Raw genomic sequence first — 6,000 nt, forward strand, 5'->3', positions numbered from 1 at the left:
TAAAATAAAAGTATTTTTTTTGTGTGTTTTTACTTTTGATTACTGGGAGTCTGATGCTGTTCATTCTTTGTAGTCGAAGATGACCATGAGACTTCAGGGTTTAGAAGAGGTTGGTACATGACACCGGTATTTCTAGTATTGATAATGAGAACGAAGTTGTCGCAAGCTTGTGAAAAACAGTCCATTTCACGCTGCATCTGCGGCTCTGTGCTGCGGAGCTGGCCATCTTCTGATAGTAGCCGCCGCAGGGTACTGCACATCTGCCTCCTATTGATTTGAATAGGTGGCGAATATGTAGAACCAAGCCTGGGTCACTATAAGAAGACGGACAGCTCAGCAAGTAAGTACTTCTGGCTGCCGACATGGAGAGCAGCTGATCAGTAGGGATGCCGGGTGTCAGACCCCGACCGATCAGAAATGGGTCATCAATGCTAAAGTAGTGGACAACCTCATTAGTACGTGTACACTAAACTACGTACGCAAAGTACTAATTATATATCTGATCTATTTATCTATCTCTGTGTACATTTTTAACATCTAAACATCTGTCATTTCTATTCTGCATTCTATTCCAGTACGTGGCACACAGATGACACACACGGCTAACACCAGTACCTTTTTTTTTCAGTACCTTAAACATCATGATGTGTGAAGAAGCCTAAGACAGTGGCGTACTGCTAACAGAGGCAGACCACATAGTGGCTTTGAGTTGGAAGAACCCAGCGCCAGAATGGTACTGTGCTGCCCAGTGTTTCAGTGTCAGAGATCATAAAGCCAATGCCTACCAGCTGTCCATGGATTGGGCAACAAGTATCAGCTGTCAGGTGCACTTTAAAATTGAAAGGATTTTTGTTGAATTGAAACCGATCACCTCTTCATACTACGATCAGTCATCTGTCAGTGCAATAGAGGAGTCCTTACACCTGACTGCAGCACCACGAATATGGAGACCACAACCCATCACCTACCATGTGGATCTGCTCCTGAGCAGTGTTGGGTTTTATCTACAATGCCAAGAAAATACATTCATGGTGGTCAGATAAGTGCAATTACTGTGAGGAGCCCTCCCGTGAGAGGGAAGAGGGGAGCAATAACCTGTACAGGTCACACCAAGCGTATTAGGGGTGACCTTTGTGAAAGTGCAGTCATAATCCAGGCATGTACTGATTGTAGTTACAGGTCTGCAGAAAGCGAATGCTGCGGCGTGCCTACGTGCGCAGGTGGACAGGGTGGTGTGCGTAGGTGGACGGGGGCGTTCCTACTCGTGCAGGCGGACGGGGTGGTGTGCGTAGGCGGACCGGGCGGCGTTCCTACTCGCGCAGGCGGACCGGGCGGCGTTCCTACTCGCGCAGGCGGACCGGGCGGCGTTCCTACTCGCGCAGGCGGACCGGGCGGCGTTCCTACTCGCGCAGGCGGACCGGGCGGTGCGCGAAGGAGGACAGGGCGGCGTTCCTACTCGCGCAGGCGGACGGGGTGGTGTGCGTAGGCGGACGGGGCAGCGTTCCTACTCGCGCAGGCGGACGGGGTGGTGCGCGTAGGCGGATGGGGCGGCGTTCCTACTCGCGCAGACGGACGGCGTGGTGCACGTAGGTGGATGGGGCGGCATTCCTACTCGTGCAGGCAGACAGGGTGGCGTGCGTAGGTGGAAGGGGCAGCGTTCCTACAAGCGCAGGCGGACCGGGGTGCTGCACGTAGGCGGATGGGGCGGCATTCCTACTCGTGCAGGCGGACAGGGTGGCGTGCGTAGGTGGACGGGGCAGCGTTCCTACAAGCGCAGGCGGATGGAGTGCTGCACGTAGGCGGATGGGGCGGCATTCCTACTCGTGCAGGCGGACAGGGTGGCGTGCGTAGGTGGACGGGGCAGCGTTCCTACAAGCGCAGGCGGACGGAGTGCTGCACGTAGGCGGATGGGGCGGCATTCCTACTCGTGCAGGCAGACAGGGTGGCGTGCGTAGGTGGACGGGGCAGCGTTCCTACAAGCGCAGGCGGACGGGGTGCTGCACGTAGGCGGATGGGGCGGCATTCCTACTCGTGCAGGCGGACAGGGTGGCGTGCGTAGGTGGTCGGGGCAGCGTTCCTACAAGCGCAGGCGGACGGAGTGCTGCACGTAGGCGGATGGGGCGGCATTCCTACTCGTGCAGGCGGACAGGGTGGCGTGCGTAGGTGGACGGGGCAGTGTTCCTACAAGCGCAGGCGGACGGAGTGCTGCACGTAGGCGGATGGGGCGGCATTCCTACTCGTGCAGGCGGACAGGGTGGCGTGCGTAGGTGGACGGGGCAGCGTTCCTACAAGCGCAGGCGGACGGAGTGCTGCACGTAGGCGGATGGGGCGGCATTCCTACTCGTGCAGGCGGACAGGGTGGCGTGCGTAGGTGGACGGGGCAGTGTTCCTACAAGCGCAGGCGGACGGAGTGCTGCACGTAGGCGGATGGGGCGGCATTCCTACTCGTGCAGGCGGACAGGGTGGCGTGCGTAGGTGGACGGGGCAGCGTTCCTACAAGCGCAGGCGGACGGGATGGTGCGCGTAGGCGGACGGAGCGGCATTCCTACTCGCGCAGGCGGACGGGGTGGCGTGCGTACGTGCGCAGGCGGACGGGGTGGCGTGCATCCACACACAAGTGAAAAGCGAGCGCTGCGTGCATCCATGTGCTCCAGAACCTGACACAGACAGAGGAGATAACCAGTCATCACAGGGAGGACAGATAAGAACACCTAGAGGTGACACGATTAAAGGGACCGCACAGATAACAGAGCCATAGATGTCATAGCTAGAGATAAGGGGCAGAGAACAAGAACTGCTGCTAGAAGTGAAGGAACCGTGACCGCATCACACACGGGACGTGATAACTCCGCGCTGACTACTCTGCCCCCGCACGGTGCCGGCCGGTGGCGCACAGCAGACCTCCTCCTCCTCACCTGTGTGCCGTGCTCTCCTCTCAGTACAGGTCCCGGCTCAGCACTGCGCTCCGGACACTGCGCCTCCGCCACAGCTGCTGACACTACCACCCGCCCACAACATCTTATAACCACGCCCACTACTTTGATACCACGCCTTTACTCTACAGTGTAAACGCCCTTTATTACTTTACAATACACCCATACGACATGACCAATCATCACTCATCTCCTTTCACGCCTACAGGGAAATGCACCTATCACAATGCCGTTTCTTGATAGCCACGCCCAGTGAGAACTCAGCCCGCCTTCCAGTCGGCGTGATGCGTCTACGCTATGCCATATATTGTCACTGCCCAGATTTCTAGGGGGCGGGCTTTAGATTATTAACCCCGCCCCAATATAATTTTCTGCCGTCCACCTCGCTTGTATTGCATACACTGCAGTGAGAGTGAAGGCGCATGCGCTGATGACTGATACCGGCGCTTTGTGAGTTCTCGTGCTGCGCTTGTCGCTGTGGTAACACGTCCGGGGGTGCACGGCAGCGACACGATGTGAGGGACAAGTCATTGTAGTCTAGTGCATTGTACTCCGTGTAACTGCGTGCTGACATTTGTCCGTGTGTCTGTCCTGTAGGACCCCTGTGAGGACTGAGAAGAAGGGGGTTTATCAGAGCCGTTGTAACCCCTTCATCACCAGACGACTGTTAGTTTGTGCATTTTTTCTTCGCCTTCTTACAAGAGCCATAACTTTCTTCCTTGGCCATGTAGCCGAGTGAGGACGCGTTTTCTTGCAGGAAGATTTGTCGTCAGGAATGACATCAATCATTTTACCACACAATGTACGGGGAAACGGAAAACAGCTCCAAGTGGTGAAAGACTGCCCGGACTTCTGCCATTTCTATCAGCTTTTGTTATGTAAATATGAGCTGATGACAGGGGCTGGCTGGCAATTTTCAGCCTGGGGGGCAATCACAAGGTAGTGGCCCTCGTGTTGCAGTGGCCCTCCTTTTCCCTGCTGATATCTGGCCACTGCATTAAAGTAGCAGAGATAACAGACTTTAAAAACAGGCTGGTACACAGATATGGGAACTGAACGGAGCTTGCTGCATAGATATGGGAGCAGAATCGAGCTTACTCCAGAGATATGGGAACAGAACAGAGCTTATTATAGAGATATGGGAGCAGAACTGAACTTACTAGATTCAGAGATATGGGAGCCGAACCGAGCTTACTGCAAAGATATGGGAGCAGAACCGAGCTTACTACAGAGATATGGGAGCAGAACCGAGCTTACTGCAGAGATATGGGAGCAGAACGGGGCTTACTACAGAGATATGGCAGCAGAAACGAGCTTACTACAGAGATAAGGGAGCAGAACCAAGCTTACTACAGAGATAGGGGAACAGAACCGAGCTTACTACAGAGATAAGGAAGCAGAAACGAGCTTACTACAGAGATATGGGAACAGAACCGAGCTTACTACAGAGATATGGACACAGAACCGAGCTTACTGCAAAGATATGGGAGCAGAACCAAGCTTACTACAGAGATATGGGAGCAGAACCGAGCTTAGTGCAGAGAAATGGGAGCAGAACCGAGCTTACTACAGAGATAAGGGAGCAGAAACGAGCTTACTACAGAGATATGGGAACAGAACCGAGCTTAGTGCAGAGAAATGGGAGCAGAACCGAGCTTACTACAGAGATAAGGAAGCAGAAACGAGCTTACTACAGAGATATGGGAACAGAACCGAGCTTACTACAGAGATATGGACGCAGAACCGAGCTTACTGCAAAGATATGGGAGCAGAACCAAGCTTACTACAGAGATATGGGAGCAGAACCGAGCTTAGTGCAGAGAAATGGGAGCAGAACCGAGCTTACTGCAGAGATATGGGAACAGAATCGACCTTACTACAGAGATATGGGAGCAGAACCAAACTTACTACAGAGATATGGGAGCAGAACCTAGCATACTACAGAGATAAGGGATCAGAACCGAGCTTACTACAGAGATAAGGGAGCATGTTGTGAATTTGGATTCTGGGCTCCCCCGGTGGCCGCTTGTGGAATTGGACTTGTCATCCTCTTTCCTGTTTCACCTGATTCCATCAGTAGTGGGTGTCGCTATTTAAGCTCATTTCTCTGGTGGTTTCTTGCCGGTCAACAATGTTATCTGATGCCTCTCAGTGCTTGTTCCTGCTTCAAGACTACTACTAGATAAGTTGGACTTTTGTCCATGTTTTGTTTTGCCTATTTGTTCCAGTTCACAGCTGAAGTTTTGTTACTGTGTCTGGAAAGCTCTCGTTGATCAGGGATTGCTACTCTGGCGTTATGAGTTAATGCCAGAGTTTAAGGTAATCTCTGGATGGTGTTTTGTTAGTGTTTTTCTGCTGACCATGAAAGTATACTATCTGTCTTCTGCTATCTAGTAAGCGGACCTCAAATTTGCTAAGACTATTTTCCTGCTGCGTTTGTTGTTTCATCTGAACTCACCGTCATTATATGTGGGGGGCTACTGTCTTCTTTGGAATATTTCTCTAGAGGTGAGCCAGGTCTTATATTTCCCTCTGCTAGCTATTTAGGTCTTAGGCCAGAGCTGGGCATCTAGCGATAAATAGGAAATGCTACCTGGCTATTTCTAGTTGCGCGGCAGGCTTAGTTCATGGTCAGTATAGTTCCATCTTCCGAGAGCTTGTCCCTCTATAGGCTTGCTATGATCTCTGCCTGCAGAGATCATGACAGGAGCAGAACCGAGCTTACTACAGAGATATGGGAGCAGAACCGAGCTTACTACAGAGATATGGGAGCAGAACCGAGCTTACTACAGAGATAAGGGAGCAGAACCGAGCTTAATAAGTCTACTACATGGAACCAAGTCTGCTACATAGAAACTGGAGCAGAACTGAGATTATGACATACATACAGTACCATAATCTAGATTACTACATTGATAGAGTACCAGAACCAAGCTTATTGCTTAGATATGGTGCCACAACGGAGCTTACTTACAAACATACACACAACAATACAGCTACACAGTGCCTAGTACTATCACCACTACACAGAGAATACATAATATTATAATATCACCATTACCTCTAC

General features: G+C 52.1%; 1 protein-coding gene across 1 annotated transcript in view; it reads right to left on the bottom strand.

Moving 5' to 3' along the window:
• The window catches only part of MFAP3L (microfibril associated protein 3 like), a 57,198-nt gene extending 54,149 nt beyond the window's left edge, over positions 1-3,049 (bottom strand). Inside the window, exon 1 of the mRNA XM_077279499.1 lies at positions 2,916-3,049. The gene's annotated coding sequence lies outside the window, so the exon portion shown is untranslated. The remainder of the gene's footprint in view (positions 1-2,915) is intronic.
• Positions 3,050-6,000: the final 2,951 nt, after the last annotated feature.

Source organism: Ranitomeya variabilis, chromosome 1, assembly GCF_051348905.1.
Source record: "Ranitomeya variabilis isolate aRanVar5 chromosome 1, aRanVar5.hap1, whole genome shotgun sequence".
In the NCBI taxonomy this organism is placed as follows: Eukaryota; Metazoa; Chordata; class Amphibia; order Anura; family Dendrobatidae; genus Ranitomeya; species Ranitomeya variabilis.